This window comes from Symsagittifera roscoffensis, chromosome 7, assembly GCF_963678635.1.
Source record: "Symsagittifera roscoffensis chromosome 7, txSymRosc1.1, whole genome shotgun sequence".
Classification (NCBI taxonomy): domain Eukaryota; kingdom Metazoa; phylum Xenacoelomorpha; order Acoela; family Convolutidae; genus Symsagittifera; species Symsagittifera roscoffensis.
In genome coordinates, this window is record NC_087068.1 from 31,350,158 (window position 1) to 31,377,126 (window position 26,969).

General features: G+C 33.9%; 2 protein-coding genes across 2 annotated transcripts in view; both read right to left on the reverse strand.

Annotated features, from left to right (window-relative positions):
• Positions 1-26,969, reverse strand: part of LOC134851141 (uncharacterized) — a 192,121-nt gene that overhangs the window by 103,539 nt on the left and 61,613 nt on the right. The gene's annotated exons all lie outside the window — the stretch shown is intronic.
• The window catches only part of LOC134851140 (protein SEC13 homolog), a 120,888-nt gene that overhangs the window by 32,319 nt on the left and 61,600 nt on the right, over positions 1-26,969 (reverse strand). The gene's annotated exons all lie outside the window — the stretch shown is intronic.

Sequence of the window (26,969 nt, forward strand, 5' to 3'; positions counted from 1 at the left end):
GTTATTGATGCGAAGAGATGTAATTTTAAAGTATTTCGAATTGTTTTTATTAGAGTGGGCTATTTTGCAAAAAAACGAAGTCGTTTACGCAAGTTACACAGAGGTGAATCTGCAGCTTCGCAAACACGAGCAAAAAAGTGACAAACAATGGGATGCATAAAAACGTTGCTTAATTAAGACCTCGCAACTTTTCTAGTAATTTAATAGAGCCAATCGGTTGTCAGAAAATTTGGCTAGTCGAAGCGACCTGTTTTGAGGCGATGAAACTTGGTCTTTCTAAGCAAGGATGTTGTTGTTTTTAGTTGGTTTGTTTCAGACTGAAATGAATCTGTAACCGGGAAAAGTTTGGACAAGTACTGTCTAGCATTAAAGTTGAACCGAGGAGTTGACTTTTTAAAAAATGTCTCGCCTTAACGCCTCTTGAACATTGTCCTCGGTGGTATTTCCTAACCATTGTGCCTTATGACTACGAAAAACATGTCATTCATTCAATATATAGATATATAGATAGATAGATATAGATAGATACATATAGATAGATAAATTTTGCCGATTAGCTCAATTGTATAATCTAAAAATTTGACAATTTAGCTGATTTGTGATAATTAATTGGAGCTATATATCCACTTCCCTAAAAACGCAAAGCGTACAAAATGTGAATAAAATCGATGTACTTAATTTAAAAAATTAAATAAGCATTCAGCTGATTAACATCCTTTCAGAGCTTGTTCACAGAAAATTTCCGGAAAATGTTTTGGGATCAAAAATTGCAAGGTCTTGATAACATTTGGAATTTATTTCAATTGAGACATCATCTGAGTTTGAAAAGAGTAACGCAATATACGGTTATCAGATAAGTGGCCATCCTAATCGATATACTTTAATTTTTAAAATTATTTTTTTTAAATATTTTTAAAAATTTATTTTACCATAATAAAAAACTTCTGATTCTTCGGGCAAACTTGCATCACCTCTTCATATTGGCTTTTTCTCTTTCCTAATAAGGGCAGACCAAAAAGCATGCACAATAAGGGTAGACCAATTAGCGATACAAAAAACAATTATGCTCTGTAAATTTTTAACAGGGTAAAATTGAGATAAAAATGAAAAATCGCGATATATTTCCATATTCCAACACAGAGGCGAGGCGGCTCTTCGCATCGTTTGCGATGCAATTCAAGCACAGCATTGCACGCTATCGATTAGAAATTGAGACGGAAATAGCCAAAATCGAAAAAAAAATTTTTTTACACAACCACCAGTATAAAAAAACGCTTTCAGTATCTACCAAGCGCCATCTAAGCCGACAATAAATAGATAGACGCCAATTGATCCGAACACAAAAAAAATTTTGAGCAGTTAAGATGTTCTATTTTAAAACTGGACAAACTTTTTATGACTACAATTTTTTACGACGATATGTTTTAGAAGCCAAAGTATGGTTTAGTTTTTCAAATAGTGCTTTGGCCAACTAGTGCATGCTTTGGTCAATTTGCCAGTTTTGACCGATTTTAAAACTTCGAAATCTTGGTACAAACAACCTGACATTTTTTCAACCTCAATCATTTTTTGGTTTTGAAGCGACACCAAATAAAGAACAAAGCCGCTAAAAGGTAAGTTGAGACCATATATGCTGAATAAAGCTTTCAAGCAAAAAAGAAAAGCCAAGGAAAACATATTAAAAGGAATTGTTGAATCTTAGATGACAGCATAAGAAATTTCCCGATTTTGAAGCTAAGCCGACAACACATTAGCAGACACAAAAGTCCGACAATTCAATTTTTCCGGAAAAAAGATCAATTTCGTACATACTGAAAAAACCGCGTTACCTCTGGACCAATTGTGAAATTGTCTCGAAATTGCTAAGGTTCACTAATATAGCAACTTGACAAATTCTTAGAAACGCGTAAGAAAAATTGTTCCTGATAAAAAGTCTAGTTATGGATTATAAGACATTTGCTTTCGCAAGTGTACAAACGATTTAATTTTTTCAAAAGCCACCATGGTGTACCCAATTTCTAATATACTTACGTAACCCTTACCCGGTGAATATTTGAACTCGGTGAATATTTGAAAAGGTTAAGTTTTGAAATGTGAACTCCAAAAATGATAAGCATAGTAGACGTTTTCGCTGTAGAGCTGGCACAGTGAACGAAAGAACTCTGCTGTACAGAATTGTTCTTCATCCCACACAGTGATTTCAAGAATCCATATAATATCACACTACGCACGAAATATAAGAAATACAAACTGGGGCTATCTTTCCTTGCCCCCCCCCCCCCCTCCCTCCCACCTGCAGTTTTTTACAAGTAAAATTACTGTTCCCACCAACCTATTAACAACAAAATTGGCATACGGACTGATCTGGAAGAGGAAATGGAGAAAGCAATGCGATGGAAGATGGAAAACCATCCAGATTGACTTAGAGGGTTATCCTCTTATAGGCCCCCTAGACGATAATAAACCCCTCGCCTACGCACCACCAAACACTGTGATTTTACTATTTGGGGGAGGTAGACTAGAAAACCGAAGACACGATTAAGACTCGAGTAAAAAAAACACTGGTTGAAGTTAAATGTTTAAGATGCATGGAAATTCTTTCGCATAGTTTCCACCGCGTTCGCGCCATAGTTGTGCAAGGGAAGCAACCTTGAACAAATCGGTCATTTTATATACCACGTAATTTGACTTTTGAGAGATAACATTTAAAAAAATTAGCCCAATTGGCCTAAGCATGCACTATTTGGCCAAAGCATGCACTATTCGAAAAACTTAAACATACTTTGGCTTTTCAAACTTTACTAGACACTAGCTGAAAATTGTGAATACTCGGTATATCTGCTGTTTTTTGGGTTAAATTGAAACTGATACGTCACTAAAAACGAACGTGCAAAAAAATATGATTTTTACAGCTATTATGGTAAACGCAGTTCGCGGCGCCATTTCGAACTTGAGACATTTTTATCGTTGTTACTAATGTCTAATTTCAGCCCTGTATTTGTCTTTCAAATGCAATGTTCTCTATTGGCTCTTTATTTCGGGTATGTTTTAATGTTACGACTTATATTTTGGGGAACCCTTTTTTGACTATTTTATCGTTTTCTCACCACCAACAACAAAACCAGATTGCGCATTCATTTTACAAGGTAACGAATAGGCATAAATCAAGCAACAATCGGGCAATGAGAACATAACCAGCTTCACGGGTAGAGGGGAAGCTGTGAAAGAACCCCGCCCTTATGTTTTTTAGGTTACTTTCCAATCCTCTTAAAGATTATATGGTTTGCCGAAGGGCGCGCATTGGGGTCCTTAACTTAATAATAAGTCTAGTTACAATACAGAATATGAATCAAATCAATTTGTTTAGAATGAGTAGCGCTATGGAGCCCATGACTTCAAATCAGAGTTATGAAGCCAGAAAACAACACAATGTGATCAAATACAGTCAGCAAGGCCCACCTTTAGATGACGCAACCAAGCCTTCGTTTCCCTTATGGCTTGTCATACTCATTCTCACAAGTGTTGCTCTTGCGTTAGCCATCGCTTCGTTCGTATGCTCCATCAAATTCCGACAGAAAGAACGCGAACTGCAAGCACTGAGGGAGAATTTGAAAAGACAACACGCAGAAGCTAGTCGAAGCATGTGCTGCTCTACCCCACAGAAATGTCTATGCTCTCCGCCTCCCTGTAGATGTTCAACTTCAATGAATTGTCAGGCACAGAATCGAGCAGTCACAAGCAATGTGTGAAAAAACAGTACTATGATTATTATGAATTGCAGTGATGAAATTGAATTTGAACTGAATTTTTTGTACTCAGTCATTTCCATGAGCAAACAATCTTGCAAACAGTCTTCAAACAATTAGACAACCTTCTATCAATTCAACACCCTACACCAGGACTTCTTCGAACCAACCCCCCCCCCCCCCCCCAATCTCACATAAGATAAAGGCTCTTTTCCAGTTCCCCCCTTTCAAAATACCGAGTTTTATGTTTGTTTTACGTGTTATTACGGCTAAATGCGTGATGAAGAACAAATCTGTTCACAGTTGGCGATTTGTTCACCACACCAAATTTCATTGCATTATGACAACGTTAAATAGACTTTTCAAATTTGAATTTGAAAGGGGGGAACTGGAAAAGAGCCAAGATAAGCATCAATTTTTCCATTTTCTGGCGTAACCAGGGTTTTACGAGGTTAGATGTGCAGACCAAATATTTTTGTCATAGCCTAATTTGCAGGTGGGGGAGAAAGGAAAAAGAGCCTAGCAATATTCAACATTGGCTCGATAAGAAGCATTACTGCTCTCGTTGTCTTGAAATTCTCATAGAATTTTCTTTGCAGCCTCGACAGCACTGGTATAAGATGGAAACTTTACAACGAGCAGCATAAAAAATTAAAGATCGTAATTGATTTTATTCACAAGCTTTTGCTGAGTAGGTTTTAAAATATACCAGGAAAACACAAGATAACTGCGACTACTGATTCGAAGACTTTTAGATCGACTCGTATAAAATCATTTGAGGGGATTTGGTGCTTAGCAGTACTTGTGATAACTCACAATAAAGCAATGGAAGCTACTGGAACGAAAATGAGACGGAAGTCACAAAGTCGAAAAAAAATCTGAGGTTTCTGAAGTTTCGGGCGGTTAATAAGTTGAACATACTTAGTTAGATTCCCGTTGAGCCGCAAACAAATTGCTGCCATAAAAAATTTTGAGTTTTGAAACACACAGAAGAAAATGTTTTTTTTTCCGGCTAAGAAAAAAACAGAAAATCGATAACAAAGCCAACACGACAAAAACAAAACCTCTTCAACTGAATGAACATTTTACGCAAGAAAAATTAAAAAGAATAAAACAGAATAAGGTTTGACAAATTTATAAATAACGAGAATTTCAAATTGAATCTGTGGGCCAAGAGCGCAGAAAAAGTCGAATCGGAACTTGTTACAAGTCAGGCTATCAAATGATTCCGTGATTCTATTAAATAGGTTTTTAAGCTAGGAAAAATATTGTCTCAATTTGATAACCATTGCTAACAATAGGAACAACCATCAATATTGTGTAAAATTATTGCATTTGAATTAGACTGATAAAAGTCAGGCTTATCAAAACTCGAGAAACACGTTTAGCAAAAAATGTTCGCTTTTTCCAGCAAAAATAATGTAGAAACGGACCATGCTAAAAACAACCGATTGGTATATTATACATAACAGATGAAATATTTACACAGAGGCGAAGCGGAGCTTTGCACCACTTGCGAAACAGCACAAAAACAAACCCAGAGGCAAAAACAAACCCAGAGTACAAAAACAAACCTTCTCGCTTGGCGAACATTCACTAGCGAGAACAAGACCAAAAAGCAGCTCTATCAAGTGAAAAAAGAAAAAGTAGATATAAGCCTCGAGTTAGCAAAGACTTGGCTACGTGTAGGATTCGCATCTGCGACCTACTGCAATCAAGAGATTTTGAGACTCACGCACTATCCACTCAGCCACGCAACCTTAACAACCGACAAACACTAATCACGAACAAGACATCTACATATGCTAACAAATTGCTAATGCATTTCAGCAGAAATGGCACGAAATACAAATAGACTCAAATTTGCAAGTAATAATTTGTAATATAACAACTGAAGGCATCCACACGAATTTTGCATGTAAAAAATCGTATAAATCATAAAGCCACATTATGCAAAGCATAAAGCCACATTATGTATAAATTATGCATTGCAAAAAATTGCGAGATATATTGAGTTAGAAAATTTCTGAAATCGAGTTTTCATTATTGTTATGTTGTTTGAAACAAATCACTTTTCAGGTTCAATTGGTGAATTAAAAATGCACCAACTGCGTTAAGTTATTAATATTCGAATGTCAAAGCACATGCTATGAAAACGCTGTAAAAGTACCCCAAAAATGGCACCAATATTTGCTACTTAGATTTGAAAACATAGAAGGTTCGTACTAATACAATCGCTTCGCAAGTGTAAAAAAATGAGAAAAAGATGAAAAAGGTTAAAAAAACAAATACCAAAATTTTTGTATCTCTCGATAAAATATAAATAGGAGCCTAGCTAAAGCTGAAAGTAGGTGGTTTGATAACTTTGTTAAACTGATGAGTGATCAAATGGTCAATTTCAAAAAATGACATTGACCAAAACCATAGTTGTTTCTTTACTAAAATAAAAGAGAAGGGCTAAAAATTATGAGGAACTGAAATCTTCCCAAAGACATAACATATTTCTTACAAAAAATTAAGGGGACGCCGATTCTATGAGAAAAATTCTCACAACTGGTTTATTCGATTGAAACCCAAGCTAATTTACAAGAAAAGTCAAAAAATTCTAAGAACGGTCGAAAGTTCAAAACCTTGAATTTCCGAAAACAAACTTTTTTCTGCAAAAAGGAGGACCTAGCCGCTTTAGCAGAGAAGATTTCCAAAACCGGGTTTCTCGATTGACCAAAAACTCCTAAAAATTGACAGGGTAGTTTTCAAGAAAAGTCAAAAAGTTTCCAAAAAACGGTCAAAAAATCAGAAATAATGCGTAGAATCATTTAATTGTGAAAAACTTTTGGGCATAGCCTCCTATACAGAAGAGATTTACACAACCTGTTATTTCATATTAATGCAAAAACTCAGATTAAAGAAGGTAGTTTTCGAATAAGAAGTGAATTAGTTTCAAAAAACGGTACAAAATAATTGTCTTTTCCGAGGAACCCAACTTTTTTGTTAGAAAACATTGGTATTAGTTGAATATGCAGTGGCACTTTCCACATCAATTTGTTTCGATTGAACTCAAAAAATCAGATCTGGAGTGTAGTTTATGAAAGACAAAAATTAATTTCAAAAAAACGGTCAAAAAACCAAAATTTTGTCGTAGCCAAATGTGCAGGAAACTTTCCCACAAACCGTTCTTTGGATTGAATCAAATATTTCAGATTTAGGCGGATAGTTTTCGAGAAAGGTCAAGAAGAAAAAAATGGTAAAAAAATCAAATATTTGTTCATTCCGCGGGCCCTTACTTTTGATTTTAAAAAAATTGGACTTAATTGATCACGCAGGAGCACTTCCTACAATTAGTTGTTTCGAATGAACCATAAAAAATCACCTTGTAATTGAATTTATTATAAAGCAAGCAATTTAGAAATATTATAAAAAAAATTTCAATAAATCCGGCAAGTAAGCTGACAAAACTTGGGACGAAACCCATGAAGCCGACAAAAATCAGAAAAACTTTCTCAGTAACAAACATTGCACCCAGGAGTTAAGCATGTCAGCAGGCATGTGCATGAGATATGAGCATATCAGCAATTGATTTATCTGATTTTGTTTAACAAGTTGTTAACCCTAAAAAAAGTCTACATTCCGATTGGATAAGCTTGCTAATCGCAAGCGTAATTAACTAAATTATAGATTAACATCATAGATGAATGAATTTAAGTCGGTTATTCACTGTCTTATTTAACCGTCCGTCAGAACGTTGAAACTTTTGACTTGAGCTTTGCTTTATCTGGCATCGGTAAGAATATAACAGCATACTAAAAGAAAAATGCTTTAAAATGATAAAAAAAAACTCGGCGTTATCTGGGGAGACTAATTTTGAACCAAAATTTGCGTGAAAAAAGTATTAGAAAATTAAAGCACACCGGATGACAATTTTCTCCCGAACTTTCAGAGATCGGAGCGTTTCTTTGTTAACGCTATTTTAATTCAAGCCATTTCGATATCAATTATTTTAGGTAATTCAATTTAAGCTTTCAAATTTCCAGATCCAGTAACTGTACCGTTACACTTAATTCAGTTCTTTTTAATAAAAGAAAGCTTCTTGCAGGGGACTGTAACCACAGTAGATAATAGATTTGATATTAGCTCTACCTGCGATAAAATGCAAGCTTTCCATTGAGAAATAATACGATTTGAAAAAACTATATTTGAAAAAAAGTTATATTTAAGTACAAAATTGTTCAAACGGAACTAGTTAGTTTTTACTTGTCAGCTGTGATGCTGAGTTAGAACCGAAGTGTAACTCATAGAGTAATTTCGGATAGGGTACACCGTCTGCTCGTCACGCTATCTTATTTTCGGCCGGATAGATTCGTGCAACTTCTTAGTCTAATACCGATCCTAATCTTACTCTTATACTATCTAGTCTCAGGTTGTTTAACTAGTCTCTGCTAGGCTCAATAGATCTAGGGTATACTGGTTTATTGCGGCTGCTGAAGTGCTCAGGAGAGTCCAACTAATTTCTAAGTTAAATTCAAATCTCTCTGGTGCTGAAATTACAAGTAACTTCAGCACTTACAAATAAGTGGGTTGTTAGTTAGATGGATCATGATTGGTTAATATTAAATACTTTACATTGGTAAAACATTTAATTTATCCAATCATAAAATATAGTTTAGATCAGGTTCCACCCATCCGGGTTTTACAGTGTTTTTTAGAACAGTTCTTCTGTAGTTCAAGGATGGATGATGGACGTTGGTATTTGGCGAACATCACAATTTTCTTTCGCTTCTCCTTGTGACAACGACTGAGTCTTTGCAACAAAACCAATTCTGATTTCAGAATGGTTGGCTATGTCAGGTTTTTCTGTTCTTCAGGGAGAACTTCCTTTGTATCTGATCTAGCTTGGGAATGGCGTGGAGATTGTGCGTGGAGGGGATGCCTGATTACTCGGATCTGTACGTATACTTGAACATCGAGGTGGTCATTGGTCTAGTTCAATGAAGTCCTTTTCTGCGAAGTCAAGTCGTACTCTAAATCCTTTGAGTTGTGATTGTGAGTGGCATATCGATTGTAGTTGGTCATTCTCTCTCGAGTGTAGTGAGGTCGTCTTGTCTTTTGATGTTCGTCCTTGGTGTTGTATTCTGATCTATATATTGCATCATGTGATTTTACATTTTATAAAACTTTTATTAGTTTAATATTTTTTAATCATGATTTTAGTTAGTTGTTTTCACAAAAGCTTTTTGTTTTAGTTCGGTTATTTTGAAGAGTTACTCACCCTTGAGTAGCTCTTATTAAAAATAAAGGTGTGGTCACAAAGCGTGGATGTAGCGCGGTGGGTTAGGCCGGCTATAGAGCATGCTCAGGACGTCCTTTCCTGGTGGGTTAGGCCAGGTGTGGGAGTATGATTTCATGCGGTTTTTGTGAGGGGTCCTGTTATGTGACAACGTTTTATGTTGGGTTTGTTGTGGTTTTACTTATGTTTCTTTGGTTGTGTCCTTTTTTCAAAAATCAAATTGTTTGTGGTATGGGTTTGTCTTTCGACTTTTTTGTGTTTTATTATTTCTTTCTAAGACTTTATAATAGTCTTCAAAAGAATAAATTATCCAGTTTTAAACTGGGTTAATCCGGTTTGGGTACCGTTGGTTTCCTTTTCTTAGTCATGCTGTTATTCTATGATTTGTGGTATTTAGTAAGCTGCGTTGGTTAGTTTTGTTTAGTATATGATTTCTCTCCAACCGGGTTAAAGGAAAGTTTGAAACTTGTTATCGTGTGTTAGAGTTATTGAGTGTGAAAACTTGAAACTGAAATTCATTATTTTAAACAATTCTTCGTGGGCGAGCTGTGCGAGTATGGATAGAATTTCTGTGCGAGTGAATGAAAATATCAAAAGGTTAGTACTGCAATTGCATTTTATTAATTTACTGCATAGAATTTGGAAATTTACTGCTAGTAATGGGGGAATTTTAAGATACAAATTTTCATCATATGTAGATTTACTGCTTTTGGGGGAAAATTTTATAAATTAATTTACTGCATTGGTATTGAATTTATAAATTTATATGTGTAAGAGATTAATAGAATTTTGGAAATTTGTTTGATGAAATTTGCGATTTTTTATTTGTCTTTTGTGGTTTTTGTAGGTGATCGTCGGATGAAGGCTAAAAATCTAAAGAAAACATGAATAAAGAATGGTGAGTGTTTATTTTTTAATTAGTTAGTAATATTCATTTAATTCATACTTACCTGTTAGTCGTCGGGGAAAAAACCGTGGGGGAAGATGTCGTGAATTAGTTCTGAAGTTGTGAGTAGTTTAGCTAATATGCGGATGATATTTTTAGTTTGAAGTAGTGGCCAAAGCAATTGAAGTGCCTTAATGGTGGTTAATTCTTCAGTGCCTACTGCAAACTCATAAGGTGTGTTTTGGATTAAGTTATATAATTTGTGGTTAAATGTAGTGTTATGGATGAATTCTAAAATGGGGATTTCTATAGGCTGTACAAACTCGTGCGGGATAAGGAAGGGTCGGGATTCTTCGGCGTTGAAGGTCTTGGTGATGGGACAGAAGATGTACATTTGGGTTATGGGGTCATAATTACGAAGAATACCATGAAGGTTAGTGTCTTTAATACAATATGTGAAATTTAGGAAATATGGTGAAGTGTATTTTGAATTGATGAATTGGAAACGATGGTGTGGTTGTCTAGAGGGTGTGTGGAGGTCAAAGTGATTTTGGATGAAACGATAGTAACTGTATGTATGTGTTTGTTTAGTTCGCAACATAATATCGTGTGAGCAGTGTAAATCTCTTTCGTGTGGTGCAAGGAAATGAAAGGTTAGTGAGAAGATTTGGAAGCGTTCTTTAAAACTTTCGTATGCTTGTGTGCTTGTTAGTGCTTCTGAAATAATGTGATCAAACTTTCGGTCAAAGATGTTTAGTGTAAATACATATGGTGTCTTGATGAAAAATTTCTCGGTGATTTGTGGATTAGCGAAGCGATCTTCATCTAAGAATTGATCTTGGTTAGCTCTTATGATGTTGTGATCGTAGTATTCTAGTGTATATTCATTAGCTCTAGGTGCAGTGTGTATTTTTAGTGATTTTTTATATCCTACGTAAGTAAATTGTCTAGCGGTGAGTGGTGTAGTTAGTCGATATAGCATGTCTTTGTTTCGGTCTGTATCGATGGAAGTGTTGGTTAAAGGTAAGCAAAGAGGGTTAGTGAAATGATAGTATGAGGTCCAAGAGAGAGTGGGCATTAAAACGTATTCGTCTACAAAGTTGCGTGTTTCGTTAGCGTCATGAGGGGTGTTTAAGGTGTATTGTGGAAATGAGGGTAAAGTGATAGCTAAAAATTCTCTTGTGTTAGTATGCTGGGGGTGATTGATGTATTCACGGGCTGTTCCTGGTTTTGCTGGGAAAGGATGGTTGGGGAATTTTCTTTTAAAAGTGCGGTAAGCTCTATTAGTATTGAGTGAGGATTCAGTTGATGTGGATGATGGTGCTAATGATTCAGTATAATTTGAAGAGGGTGTAGGAGGATTGGTTGAATTTGTAGTGGAGAAGATTTGGTTTATGGTCGGGGTGTTAAGGTGGTAGGGTTGTTGTTGGAGGGTAATAAAATTGTCTAGCTCTGGTGAGATTCGGGGGGTATCTGGAGATGATTGGTCAGAGTGGTATGAGGAGTAGGTTGGGGTAACTTGGGAAGCATAAGAGGGTGTAGGAGTGATGGGGTCAGGGTTATTTGACAATATGGGTTGAAAGGGAGGTTGAGAAAAATGAGAAGGGTTATGGAAATTATTGGATGGAGATGGTTCTGAGTCGGCAAATTCATCGGGGGTTTCAATATTCGGGTTATTTAGCTGTGAGATGGAGTATAAAACTGAAATTTGTGAGTTAGTGTCGGAATTCATGCCTGATGTTACATTGCTAGATGGAAAATCGGGTGGCGGAAAAGCAAAAAGTGGGATTATTGGGATTGAAGAGGTAAGGTTGGTTGGATGGGAATTTGATCGATGGAGTGATCCAAGTTGGCGGCTCATCGTGGGCTAAAAAAATTATTATTTTGAGATTGAAAAGCGGTGGTATGGGGTTGTTCAATAATTTGTTCATAAGTGTTATCATCGTGTGATTGATGTGTCATTATATGCTGTACGGGACTTTGTGATGTGATGAGTCTAAAATTTGGATTATGTGTGATTGCTAAATTTCGAAAATTTCGTGGGACTAGGGATAGTGGATGGTTATTTGGCAGGGGTGGCAATTGTGGTGCCGTTGGCTGTGTGTCTACATTGTTATGTTCTTCGTCGTATGTATTTTGTCGTGTTGTTATTTTTGTGTTATATTCTTTTATTTGTGCGTCTAAAAGAATTTTGTTTATAGATGTGGAAAAGATTCCAAAAAATCCTGCAAAGAGTATGCGTGCTACACTTGCTTGTCTGTTTACTTGTGTGTGTATAGCACATGTATTGTAGATTCCTTTTAAGAGTGAGAAAAGAAATCCAATAAAGTTAAACATTGCGTATAAAATAGTTAATTTTTCTAAGATGTAGTAGGGCCATCCTAGAAAATCTAGGATCTCATTTTTGAGTGTAACAAAGCTAAAAATGTTGATTGGTGATATATCTTGGGGACGGTATTTTTCGCCGTTTAGATATATATAATCTTTAATGTCTTTAAAATATCCGCTATAGTCTTGCGTGTAGATATCGGCAAATCCTGCGGTTTCTGCAAGTTTGCGTAAGTTTTGGTCAATTGATTGTCTTTGTATAGTGTCCATTTGTGTTAGTAACTCTTGGAATTGTTGTGTTCTAATGTGATGTTGAATATCTGATTTTGAATAGATTCCTATTGATTGTAAGTCTATATTTGGGTTTCGAGCGATAGCGCGAATGCTTTCTGGTGAAAATTTTTTGAGTGATTGCATTAATGTGGGGTATGGAGTGAGAAGATAATATTTATTTTCATCAGGGTTTAGTTGTACTACATTGTGGCTATTTTCTGATCCACATGGGACTGCGGTATCCCAGAAATAGGTTCTTCGTGAAAGTGTATCCACGAAATGTACTTTATTCTTATAAAAGATAGGGATTCTTTTATAACATCGTTTATCTTCAAAAACGTATAGTGGTGATACTTTTTTAGTACAAGTATAAAACCATAAGATGTTTCCTTCATAGTCTAAAAAATTTGATCTATTTCCTGATAATAAATATCCTGCGTAGGGTATTTTTAATACTGCTAGTGCAAGTGATTGTAATATTTGTGTTCGTTCTAATTCGCATAGTTGATGTAGTGTTTCTAATTCGGAGAGTGACATTTCTTGAAAAATGCGGCTAATTGTATAGTCTAGTTTCATATCCAAATGAATATCATAGTGGATATTACCAAAATATGTGGTATTCATTAGTGATAATTCTTGTAAGCGTGTGCTTCTGGTGTCATAAGGTTTTAGATGTCCACCAGGTTGTCCGTTGCTTTTTTCAAAATTAACTGGTATATAGGATGTTCCTTCGTTTAGAGGATGACCTGTGGCATATGGGTCGATTTTTACTTTTCCAGTGGTCATGTCGAATCCTTTTTCATATTCAACTAAAATTTCAGAGTATTGTGTTCTGTGAAGTGGGTTTCTGTATTTACATGCAAGTTCTGTTTCTTGATATATTTGAAAACGTGTCAATTTATTTTCTATGTTATCTATGTTTCTAAAATCGGAACTTAGTTTTCGTGATGGATGGACTTGTTCGTAAGGAATTGATTGTATGAAATATTTTTCGTGAAATTTTATCATACGAGCGTGTATTTTTGCTACTTGAAATGTTGTACATGTGTCTTCGGGGAACCAAACAATTGTTGCTTGTGTTCTTGTTGTAGGGTCGCAATATCCTTGATCGTTTTTACAAGGTAGTCGGATTCCTTGATAGATCATTGTATTATCAGATAAATCTCGTGTGAGTTGTATTTTTTCGAGTTGTATTTTCCAATCGAAAAACATTATTTCTTGATATCCTTTATTTTTTGTGTCTGCTTTGCAGTTTGATGGGTTATTTATACCAATGTGTGGTATCCAATGTTTATCATGTAGGTCATATGTTAATCGTCCGTGTGCGCCGTTATACGGGTATTTTTCGTCTAGTTTTATATGTCCTTGGTGTCTTTCAAGTTGTGATTGATGTACAGAGTCTGAAAAAACTTGAAAATTAACTAATTTTCTTTGGGAATTTTTATTTTGTGTGATGTTTAGTCTAAGTAATTCATTTTTACAATCGTCGGGATTGAGATGTAAAAGACGTTCTATATTACTTTGATAGAATGATTCATGGTCAAGTCGGTTTTTGTTTCCGTTCGAGACTTGTGAACAATGTACTTTCTTTTCGGAAAATGTTGCTGTGAATTTATAACCTGTAACTGTTGTAGCTCGGGCTTTTGAATAGAGTGTTGCTATTATATCTGTGGTTTCTATAGCTTGTGGTTCTGTTTCACATTGTGATACTTGATTGATTGCATATTTGTGTAGTGTTTTTTGTTCATTTTCTTCGCAATCGTAATGTGTTACTAATAAATCTTGTGGTCCTGTACGAGGTGAAGGGTTTATGTTTTGAATTGAAGTTACTAGAAAAAGGAGTTGGAGAAAATTTAATAATTTTAGAATATACATGTGTATGATAATCCTGAGTATGGATTATAAAATGTAATGTAACCAATTGTGTTTTTGGTGTATCTGTCGTATTTATATATTACTTCGGTAGTTATAAACGGTGGTGGTAGTGATTGAGCTGTGATGTTAGGTGGATTTAATGGGTAGGGATGTTGTGTAATATTGTTTAATTTAACTGTGATTTCAAACTTTAATTGTAAACTGTTTTGTTGGAGTATTTGAATATTGTGATCACGGATATCGTTGTGAATATCTTGGCGATATTGTAATCTATTAAGTGCCCAGTTATGAAGGCGGTTACTTTCGTGATGCTGTCCAAATAATGGTGGGGGTGCTGTGAATGTATTCCAATCTAATCTTAAAGGAATATTTATTGAAGATTGTTCTCGATATCTGGCGTCGAGATTATTTGGAAAATTTAAGTTAAAGGGTAGTGGTGAAAATTGACTTGTTGATGGTGTTGATGGTAGTGATAATGTTTCTGGTAGTGATGAGGATGTTGTTGTATCCGTAGAAATATCTATGGGGTCATTAGCTAAATTTGGTTCACCTTGTGTAAATGAATGTGTAGTCCAATATGGTAGTCGTGATGTTAGGTTTGGGGGGTTAAAAGGGTTTTCTCGTATTTGTTCAGATGTTGGTGTTGAACCTAAGTAGTCTGAAGGTAGACTTGAAGTGCTTCGTTGTGAAAGAAGTGTAGGGGTTTCTGGTGTGATACCAGTGGTGTTTTCTGGAGTGGTTTGTGTTGGGGATTGAGGTATATCAAAATGAACTCGGGGAGTTTGAAAATTTCTATTTCGTCGAGGATGTATAATTTGTCTATTTATTTCTGTTGTGTTTTGGTTTTGACTAAGGTTTCGTATTCTACTTAGTTCTTGTGGTAGTGTTGGGTAAAGATTATATGTTGGTTCACTTAGAGGTGCTTGTCGTTGAACTGGTTCTAGTGGTTCAGATAAACGAGCGTGCCGTTCTTCAAAGGTGTATGGATTGTCTTGAAAAGAAATTCGTGTAGATGTTTGAGGATTTTGAGTAGTTGAAGGTGGTGTTGGATTATCTTGGGATGATGTCGGTGAAGACTGATTTTGTGACTGTTGGGTAGCAATTTTTGATGGATTTTTGAATTGTTACTTTAGTGAGAAGGTTTATGTTTATTATAATATTCTTCTAAAAAAAGAATTAGAAAAATTGTTGCTAGGGCAAATGTGATGATTGCTTTCTTTATACATTTACATATGGTCAAAATGAGGGATGATAAAAATGTTATAAAGATTACAAACAATAGAAAAATATCAGTTCTACTGAAAATTGTTCGTATCATTTAGACAAGTTGTTAAAATCGTACCTGTGGATATATTCAAGGGTTTTGGAAAGTTGGAGGTATAGTTCAATTATTGTGTAGAAAATTAAGAAAATATTACAAAAAATTATTATGATTATTAGAAAAGATTCGATGATATCAAAAAGAAAGATTATAAAAGCTTGGAGTATTGAAAAAAAATGTTTAAAATTGATAAGTATTTGAACGACTGTTTGAGAGAAAAGCATTTAAGAAATGATCTCTTGGTCGAATATTTTTTGCTGTTTGAGGCGATTTTCTAGTGTGGTCGAATTATTTATTAGTTTTTTGACAAGTGGGTTGAGTTTCGTAAAAATTTGTTGGGGCAATTTTCATGGTGACTGGGAGGTCGTCTTTTTCTTTATTTTTGTTTGTCAAATGATCCGGGGTATGGTGAGATTTTTATACTTTAGGCTAATTAAAATTTTCATTTTGTGACTTTAGGCTAAGTTATCAAATTTGTTTTGGGGGTATTCGTGGTCTGAGTTGGGGAAATATTGTTGATCTTTGGGTTATTAGATAAGGGAGGGGTACGGTATTATGGTGATATTTATTTTAGCTGTCAAGTTGGAGTGGTTTGCTTATTTTTAACCTGGAGGTTGTAAAGTTATAGTTAGAGATGTGCCTGGAGTTCTAGATTATTCGTCTAATTGATTTTAGTTTGAGTTAGAGAAAGTGGCGGATTGGATGAATCCTATTGGTCTATTTTGAACTAGAATTATTGCGTACTTGTGAGCATGTTATTTTGAAAAAATGAAATGAAAAATGTTACGGAGGTTTCAAGATTGTGAAGTGTAAAATTTTTAAAATTACTTTTTAAATTCTACTTTCTTTAATATTTTAGATTGGGGGATGAACATTTTGTAGTTTTTACGTGGTTGATTTCGGAGTCTTGTTGTTTTTCTATGTTCTGATTTGTCTATTTCTTCTTGGGGTATTATTTGTTCTGTCATTTTTCTATTTTTTCTTTGTTTTGGAGATTCTTTTTGGTTTTGCGTTTTGTTTTTGGTGGCGGTTGGTTTTGTGTTTTGATTTTCGGTGGGGTTATCATTTTGTTCTGTGTTTTTCAGATGTGGTTCATTTTGAACGATTTTTAATCCTGTGAAAGAATATAATTGAGTTAATTCACGGAGTGCGTATTCTTTTGGGTAATAAGGTAATAGGTTGTTTCGATGTTGAACGATTTCTTTTTTGTTTGAGTCGATAATTTTATATGTGACATCAGTGGGTTTTGCAATTATTTGGTATGGTCCTTTTCGAAGGGGTTGTAATTTTTTAGAAATTCCTTTTTGAGTATTAAAATTAGGTATTAAAACAAATGTTCCAATTTTTAAATCGGAAGCTGGTGTAAATCGTGAATTGATTTGTTCATTTATATTTTGTCTTTGTAATAATTTTTTTGTTATTTTTTGGTAAATTTCATTGTGTTTCTTATCTCTATTTAAAATCCATTCGGTGTGTGTACCGGAGGCTAATTTAAGAGTTTGTGGGTGATGAAAATGATCTTCATCGTGCGTATGTAATGGTAGGTTATAACAAATTGAGTCTTTATTTGGTTGACAATAACCTTGTGCGTTTTTATGAGAATTTGCTGTAAACATTATTGGTTTCCGTGGCTTTTGGTTAAAAACCATTTCGTATGGTGACATTCCTAAAGTTGTCGTGATTTGTGAATTATATGCTAAGGGAAATAATTTTACATCTGCTGACCATTCGGTATATTTTGTATCATTTCCGTTGATGATACATCTAAGATATTCTTGTAGTGAACGGTTCATACCTTCGACTAAGCCGTTTGTCCAAGGTGCATGAGATGTACGTGGTTTGTGTTTAATGTTGTATAAATGACATAGTGTTATTATTTCATTATTTATGAATTCTGTACCATTGTCTGTGACTAAAATTTCTGGTAGTCCGAATTTTGCTATCCAGTGTTCATAGAGTGTTGTATATGCGTAATAAGCATTACAATGTGGTACTGGGTTAAGTGCTACATAGTGTGTGAATGCGTCAACAATTACCATAATGTAGGAGTTTCCTTCTGATGAGGGTGAAATTGGTCCTTTAGTATCAAATGAGATACGGTGATTAAAGTACAGACTTTGTCCTTTAAAATCTTGTTTTTGTGCTATTTGTTTTTGATTTGGGTAAGGTTTATTCAGTTGACATACTATACAATCATTGCATAGTACTTTTATCCAAATTGGTGCATTTGGGAAGTAAAAATTTTGTATAAAATTTGAATATGTTTTTTCTGATCCAGAGTGTCCTTTAATATTTTGTGTATGTGAAATATTAAAAGCTATAAGAATCATACTTATAGGGAGACAGGGAACTGTAGATTCATTTAGGTTATACTCTAAAAGGTCTGTTTTTTCGTTAATTGTTGTGTTGTTAAATTTGCGAAAGTATCGGAGGAGTGTTTTATTTCCTAGAATGGTTGAATCTGCTTTGATAGGTTTAGTTTTATATTTATGCCATGATTTCAGTTGTCGAATTACTGGGTCAAGGTTTTGATATTGTTTCAGTGTTGAAATTGTAATTGTTTCTGTTGGGGGGAGAAAAATGTTTTCGATTTCTAATTTAGATAAGGGTATTGTATCAAGTGGGTCGTGAAGGTCAAAAACTTGATTTATTGTGTATTTTGAATCACTTGTTTGGGGTCCTGATAAATTTATTTTATCAGTTAAATCTTCTTTTTCAATTAATGGAAAATGATCTTTTTTAGGCAGGTGTTGTTTTGTTCGTTTTTGTTGGGTGTTATTTTTTATCCATTGAGAATATGGGATTGGTTTGAAAGTTGATGTTCCAAGTAAATCAACTTCGTAATGATTATTTTGACAATCTAGATAAAGTGGGAAATGTTGTAAATTATTCATTTGTGATTGTTCAATATCAGTTTTTACTGCATATTTGCATTCTAATCGGGGTGATGTTTCGTTTTCTGCAAGGTAGAATTTTATATTTTTGGGTATTTCAACTGTGGTTTTTCGTGTAAGTAATTCAGGTGGTGTATTTCGACTTAAGGTGTCTGGTAATGCAAGATTTTTTCCTGCAGTCCAAACTATATGTAAGTTTGGAAATTTCATTAGAATTAGTTGAAATCTGTAAACTCGGTGGTTTGGGTTAGATTTCTGTGTGAAGAGAAAAATGATTGGTTTGTGATCTGTGAATAAAACTGTGGGATGTTTTGATCCAAGTATCAGGAATTCATATTCTGTAAGTGTATAGATTATGGCTGTACATTCTCTCATTAGAGTTGAGAGTCTTAGCTCTGCTTGAGTGAATAATCGAGAGTTTGCTGATATAAGGTTCATTTTATTTGTACCATTATGTGATTGTAATAGTGCTGCGCCGATGCCAAAGTTCGAAGCATCGCACATTGCATAAAATGGTTGATCAGGGTCTGGAATTGTGTTTGAAATTTGTTCGGTTAAAAGTTTCTTTATTTCTTCGAATCGTGTTTGATGTTCTGTATTCCATTCAAAATTATTTTGTTGTCTAAGGATGTTGTAAAATGGTCGTAGATATAATTGCATTTTATAAACATATTTACTTAAAAAGTTTAACATTCCAAGGAATTCTTGGATTTTCTTTTTATTTGTTGGTGGTTGAAGTTTTTGAATAGCGTCAATGCGTGATTTCAGTGGAGTGATTGTTTTTCTTTCTATGTTATGTCCTAAGAATTTAACTTTTGTCAAAAAGAAGTGTGATTTATCGGGGGCGGCCTTCAGATTTTCGTTCTGAAGTATTTGGTGATATGTTTCTAAAACTTTGAACATTTCGTCTTTTGTTTGTGATTGCATAAAAACATCGTCTAGATAGGTGATTGCGTTTTTCTTGAGTATCAGTGGTCTAAAAATTTTGCTCATAAAAGCTGAAAATGCTGCTGGTCCTATGGATATTCCATAGAATAAGCGGTTAAATTCATATTGTTGGTTTCCAATAACAAATTGTGTTAAACGTCGTGATTGTTCATCTAGTGGCATTTGATTGTATGCACTATTCATATCGGCGGTTGTGAAGTATTTGCCGTTTATTTTTGTTAAAATAATTTGTATTGGTTCAATGGGCCAATTACATTTTGATTCATCTATGAGTGAATTGAGGTATCTAGCATCGAGAACGATTTTTAATGATTCTCCTTTAGCTAGAATGATAACGGGGTTGATGAATGTGTTGCCTTTTGGTTGTTCTTCTTTGTTTACTGGTGATATAATATTGTATTGTTCTAAAATATCGAGTAATCTGTTTACTTTATCATGTAAGTGAATTGGTACTTTACTTGCTCTTTGTTTTTTGAAAACTGCGTCAGGTTTTAATGGGAGATGTAGTGATGAACTTATTTTACCAACATCGAATTTTGATGTTGCATAGACTGATGAATATTTAATTAGCTGTTTGGCTAATTTTTCGAATTCGTCTTGTGTTATTTGTGAATGTTGGAAGTTAAACATTGTTAAGAATTTTTGTTGGTGCTCTGTGTAATTACTTATGTTGAATGTAGGTTTGAAATATGGAGTTTTTGTGAAATAATCCGTATTTCTGTTTTCGTTACTTATTATATTATTTATAGATAATTCTTCATTAAGAATTGTAGATTGGCATATATCTAGTAATTGGAGTATATTATTTACGCGATAGGCTTTTTCGTGTATTGGTGATATTGTAGCGTTGGTTTCACAATATCCTAAAAGTCCTAAAGGTAATGTTACTTGGTAAGGTGTGTTGTTATAAACATGTAAAGAAATTATATCTGAATTCGAATTTTTCAAATATTTTATTGAAGAGATTGTGATTTTGAAAAATTTATGAATAGGTTTGAATTCAAAATCTGACATATAAAATTTTTGTTTGTTTTGTTCTTTATCATATTGGTGAACTTGTTTGATTGAAAAATTATAGATGTTTCCTGATAGTGGTTTCAGGTGTTTTCTTTGTTGGTTATATATTGGATAGAATTTCGAAAAGAATGGTGGTTGTTTATTTAATCTTTGAAAAAATGTTAAGGATGTTTCTTTTGTTTTTGTATATTTATCTTTGATTAATATTTTACTATTTAGTATGTTAATTGTTGGTATATACTTTGAAATAAATGGTATTCCAATGATATTATATTTAATATCAGTGATATGGAATATTTGTTTGAATGGTTTATTTAAAATTTTGCTTTGCTCTATTGTTCTGGTAGGGAGGAGAAATAATTGGATTTTTCCGTAGTTTATCAATGTTGATCCTTGTGCTGTTGCTAGCTTGCTGGAGGTTTCCAGAGGTGTTAGCTTTGGATGTAAGGATTTTATTTCATTCCATGTGGGAATGTTTATTATGTTTGATTCTGCTCCTGAATCAATTAAAAAATCTATTTCAAGGTCTGGTGGTTGAAATTCTTTATTTCTTGGGCTTTCTAAGAGAAATGGTATTGTCCAAATTTTTTCTTTGGGTTGTTCTTTTTGTATATTTTGGTAGATGTGGTTTGTATTCAAGCATTTTGTTTTGGCATTTTGATCTGGTTGTGCTGTAGTATTTTTTGCATTTGTTTCTTGCGTTGTTGGTGTGGAATTTATGGGTGTAGTGTAATGATTTTGAAGAAATTCTGATTGATTTTCATATATATGTGATGGAAAGGGTTGTTCGTATATAACAGATTCATAGTCATTTTCGACTTTTATCATATTGATAGCAAGAGTGTTTTCAGTATCACTTTCTGAATCTGATGATGTACAATTTATTTGATTGAGTTGTAACGTATCGGTTACTGTGTCATCAATACCTGGGGGGTCTGATGTTGTTTCTGGATTAGATTGTACTTGATTGATTTGTCTTTGATGTTTAGGTGTACTGCTTCTATGACGATTATTAGATGTATTATAGTGATTATTATTTCGGTGTGGTGATTTGGAATAATTTCTGTAACGATTATTATAACTTGGGTGTCGATTTTGTGAATTATTTCGCGATCTGTTTTGATAATTGCTGTTTGGTCTGTTATAGTTCGATCTATTATATGAGTTATTTCTTGATCGATTGTTTGGGTAATTCTGGTTTCGGTTGTTTGAATAACTTCTATTTCTATTATAGGAGTAGTTTCTATTCCTATTGTATGATGAATTTCGTGATTGGTTGTTTGGATAGTAGTTATTTCTTGGTTGAGAATTAGATCTAGAAACAAATCGTTGTGTATTCGAATTTGATCTGGAGTAGTTATTTCTACTATTTGGTCTATTGTAGTGATTTTGTGATGAATTATACGTGTTTCTTCGTTCTGGTGATCTTCCTCTATAACTTGAGTTATATGGGGATTGATTTCTTGTATAACTTGTATTGTTCGGAAGTGGCTTTCCTGAACTGTTGTTGCTGTATACATTTTTGTTTGGTAGATTTTGATCTTTTTTCATGTATTGATAGAATGATTTATTTGGTTCTTTGTATTTTTGAGGTTTATTTTGACTATCTTGCTGTTTTTGTCTACATTCGGAAATACTATGTCCGTATCGTCGGCAATAATTACACCATTTTTTGAAAGATGGTTTGCCTTTAAAGTTCGGGTTCTTTTCGTAAATATTGAGTATTTCAGTGATTTTTTCAACGAGGTCTGTTTCTGATTCCTGTATATTATTAATATTAGTGGAAGTCGTTTCAATTTTGTTAACGTATTGTAATTTCAGATTTTCCGTTTCTTCTAATTTCATCGTGATTTCTGCTTGTTCTAGTTTGTCTACTAGTTTTCTAAAATCTAAATCGGGTTCTCGAATTGAAGAAGGATGGGATGCTCTCTTTTTTATTGCTATTTTCCTTAATTGTGGTGTTAAGGTCATCATTAAGATTTCTGTCATCTTTGTGTTTTTATAGTCATGTGTATTTAGTGAGTATGCTTTTCGAACTAGTGTTTCGATTCGTACTGCTATTTGCTTGATGGTTTCGTTTGGTAATCTGCGAATTTCATTACATAAAACTCTTTGTTGTTGTTTGTTTCTTTCGGAGTCAAACATTTTTGAAAATTCTTGTGTAAATCTTTTCCAGTTTGATTTTATTTCTAGAGGTAGTACTGAAAACCATTTTTGGGCTGCGCCATCTAAGGTTGTTTGTATTAACGCTGTGCGTCGATGTATCCAATTTTGATGTAGTGGCGTATTTATTGGTTCAGGTCCGATATTTAAAATCAGGTTTGCTGTTACTGCATTTAAATAATCTTCTACAGAGTATTCAGGGTCTGTTCCTGTGAAAACCATTAAAGGTTTGTTTGATGTTATTGATGATCCACCCATAAGGTATGGATTCATTGTCATTTGTAATGATTCTGCTGCATTTGGCATTTGAGAAAAATTTGAAAGTTGGTTTCTTGTTATTTCATGTTGTTGAAGATAATATGGTAGTGGTATTTCATTTTGCATTTGTGATGGTTGATACGAGTGTGCAATCATTGGATTTTGTTGTTGAATTGGTTGAAAGGATTGTGTATTAATTGGATTTTGTTGTTGAATTGCTTGTTGATGTTGTGCATTTTTTGGTTGTGGAGAAAAATTCCTATGATTTATACGTGTTTTCTGTATTCCTTGTCTACGATATTCTTGAGTATTTTGTGCAAATATATCTGGTTGTAGGAAATCTTCATCTGAGGATAAATAATCCATTTGATAAGATGTTTGTTTTTTATTTTTATTTTGTTGAAAAAATGGGTAATTTTCACTGCGATCCTGTGGAGGATTTGGTTGAAAATTATTTGAATTATATTGGGCTGTTGGGTTATCCCAGTTTCGAGGTTTTGTATATTGATTAAAATTCCTTTGTGGTTGATAATTTGTTTTTGACGGATGTGTATAATTATAATTATGGTCTGCAAAGTTGTTTCTAGTGAATGTTTTGCGTGTTTTTGATGGTATTGTCACGGGTTTGTATGTTTGATAATCCATATGTGAATATTTAGGGGCAACCGAAGGTTTTACGGTTGATTGTAAAGTTACCTGTGTTTGTGAAGGATTTGTATTTCTTGGTGTTGTTAAATTTGGGCGTATTGGTGAAATACTTTGTTGTGTAGTTGTTGTGTGTACAATTTCTTCATTTATGAAGTGTGATGGTGTCTGGATATCTTGTTGAGTAAGATCCCTAGTTCCATTGAGGTTTTCATTGTGTATGACTGTAGAGTTTAAACTATTATTTTGTGTATCGGGTAAAAATGTATTATAGTTTAATGGTGTTGCATCAATTGTTAATGGTATTACTCTTACATAGTCTCTTATGTAAGATATTGTACCTATTGCTTGACTTGAGATTGATTGTGGGAAGCTTATAAATGCGGGATGAGACCATTCGGGGTCCCAAACATAATCTGATTGTTCTGTGATAGCGGTTTCATCGTTCGGATTTTGGGGTCTAAAATTTTTTCTTGCTTGTGCAATTAAATCAATATTGTGTGTGAAATAATCTATTATGAACCATGCTAAAATTTTTTGTAAATCGTGTCTGGTATGTTGTGAAACGTCGTCTTTCGTGAAATTTTCTTTAATGACGTTCAAATAACTAGAGAGTAGTGTGATTTCATGTCGTACTCTTAAATGTTTAGATGTGTCTGTCGGTGAGACATTTGTTAATGGTAGTTCATTTTCTAATATTGAAATATAACTATATATTATTGCGAAAACTTCATTGGTGAAAATGGAGTTTGCTCTTTGTGAGTTATGGTATTGGATGCTTTTTATATATTCTGAAAAGACTTTTGAAAATTCTAAATCGAGATCGTCTGTTTGAATAGTATATGTTCTATTATTATGGTTTGGGGAAGTGAATTCTATAGAGTAGATTCCATACTGTTGTGTTATGTTGCATATATCTTTTAGATAGTGATCTATGATTTGTCTTTTGATTTTTACATCGGGGAACTCTGTTTTACATGGACTAATTCCGGGTTCAAATAAATTTATGAGTAAATTTTGACAAAATAAGTGTTGTCCTCTATCAGTATCTGCGTCTACTATAAAGGGAAAGATTTCATCATCATCTGGAGTTTCTTCACCTGGAGTGTGTGTTGAGCTCATTTTTTCGTTCGATGACTGTTAATATGTAATTATTAATGTGTCGAATTGGTTGATTCCAATTGTATAGATGTACTGGTTTGTGTTTGTACTGCTTTTTTATTCTTCTTTTTCCTCTTTGTGATGAATTTGAGGTTGTTTCTGAGTCAGAAAAATATAATTGATCGTGAAGTGGGTAATTTTTATCTACTGATTCTTTTAGTTTGTAAAGTTCGTCTAAACTGTTGGTTTCTGATTCTGAAAATGCGTTTCGATTCTTTGAAAATCTTTTTCGTGTTATTTGTCTTTGTTTAGTTATTATTTTTCTCTTTAGTGTTTGTCGTTTTGTGCGAATGTATCCAACTGTTTGTGTATGAGGTGTGATTACAAGGTCGTATTTTTTGTTATCTATTTCACAATTGTGTAAAATGATTGTTTGTTTATTTCCTAGGTTTTTAAATGACATAAGGTTTAGGATGACGGATGCAAAAGGTTGTTAAATGATTTCTATTTTCTTAAACTGTTAGTTCTTACGATTTTTTGGTTAGCTTAACCTGGGTCTTTTTGTTCAGGGTTGGAGAGAAAGGTATATCGATTCCGAAGAATGATTTTACTTTCTCGTGACTAGTATAAGCTAAGGTGTTAACTTACTTAATCTTACTTAAGGGAGTGTTTGTGTTCAAGGGTTGGAGAATAGTAAATCGATCCACAAGGTTCAGGTATAATTAGAACGCGAGTAGTTCGTTAGGTACTATTTTAAACTTACTAAGTCTAAGATTTATCCTGGGTCTGGTAAGAGGGGGGGTCAAGTGAAGGATGAATAACCGAAGTTCTTCACTGCTTATCCTAATTTGAATGATTAGTTTTGTTTAAAAATTTCTATTAGTCTTGGGTCTTTAGAAAGGGTTGGGTAGTGAATCGACGTTTGAGGTCGTTAGACACTAATTAAGTGGGTGGGGGAGAACAAAGTTGTTCTGTTTGATCCAAGGATAAGCCTTGATGATCAAGTTTGAAATTTTATTAAGTAGGAAATGATTTAAGATCCAAGGATAAGCCTTGATGATCTGGTTTTTAAAATTAAGTGACTTTAAGTTTTAATAATGTTTTAATTTGTGTAAAGTAAAGATTTAGTGTTTTGATGATATTAGTGATTTGATGATTGCTGTTATGTTTTAGGTGATGAAGCTGGAACAACAGGATGATTTATGATTACTAACCATTTATTGTCATGCTACTAATTTTTATTTTTATTTTCCAATAAATATTTTTCAAACATGTTTTGTATAATACTGCAGAATTTTAAGAAAACGATCTTAGATCTTTTTATCAATCGTTATTGTATAATATTAATTTTGTTTAGCGCCTGAAATGATTTTGAAGATTAGCTTCAAGGTTTTATGTTTGCAAATGGAAATCTAAATTCATTGCAAGTAGTATTCGAAATATAAAAGTTTGTTCTGGCTTTTGCCGAACTATCATATAACTATACGGCAAGTTTCTACTTTGTCGTATGTCGTCTTTGGTTCGATGTCTTCTTCCAATTCCGGGTAGTTCTATTATGGTTCGGAATATTGGCTCTGATCTATTGAGTCGGAGAGACATTTCAATTAAATTATTGTCGTATAACATTTTGTAAATGTTTTTGTCTAATTTCTAATCTATTCTTGGTTAATTCTAATCTAATAAGGTCTTGTTCGAGACTTATGGTCGCACCAGATGAGTTAGAACCGAAGTGTAACTCATAGAGTAATTTCGGATAGGGTACACCGTCTGCTCGTCACGCTATCTTATTTTCGGCCGGATAGATTCGTGCAACTTCTTAGTCTAATACCGATCCTAATCTTACTCTTATACTATCTAGTCTCAGGTTGTTTAACTAGTCTCTGCTAGGCTCAATAGATCTAGGGTATACTGGTTTATTGCGGCTGCTGAAGTGCTCAGGAGAGTCCAACTAATTTCTAAGTTAAATTCAAATCTCTCTGGTGCTGAAATTACAAGTAACTTCAGCACTTACAAATAAGTGGGTTGTTAGTTAGATGGATCATGATTGGTTAATATTAAATACTTTACATTGGTAAAACATTTAATTTATCCAATCATAAAATATAGTTTAGATCAGGTTCCAATGCTTCAAGAAGCGGATTGATGACTATCACCCCAAAGTCCTTGTTTCAGAATTTAATTAGAAATTCTAGCCTTAAGGCTATTATTATTTTTTAAAGAAAAATCAACG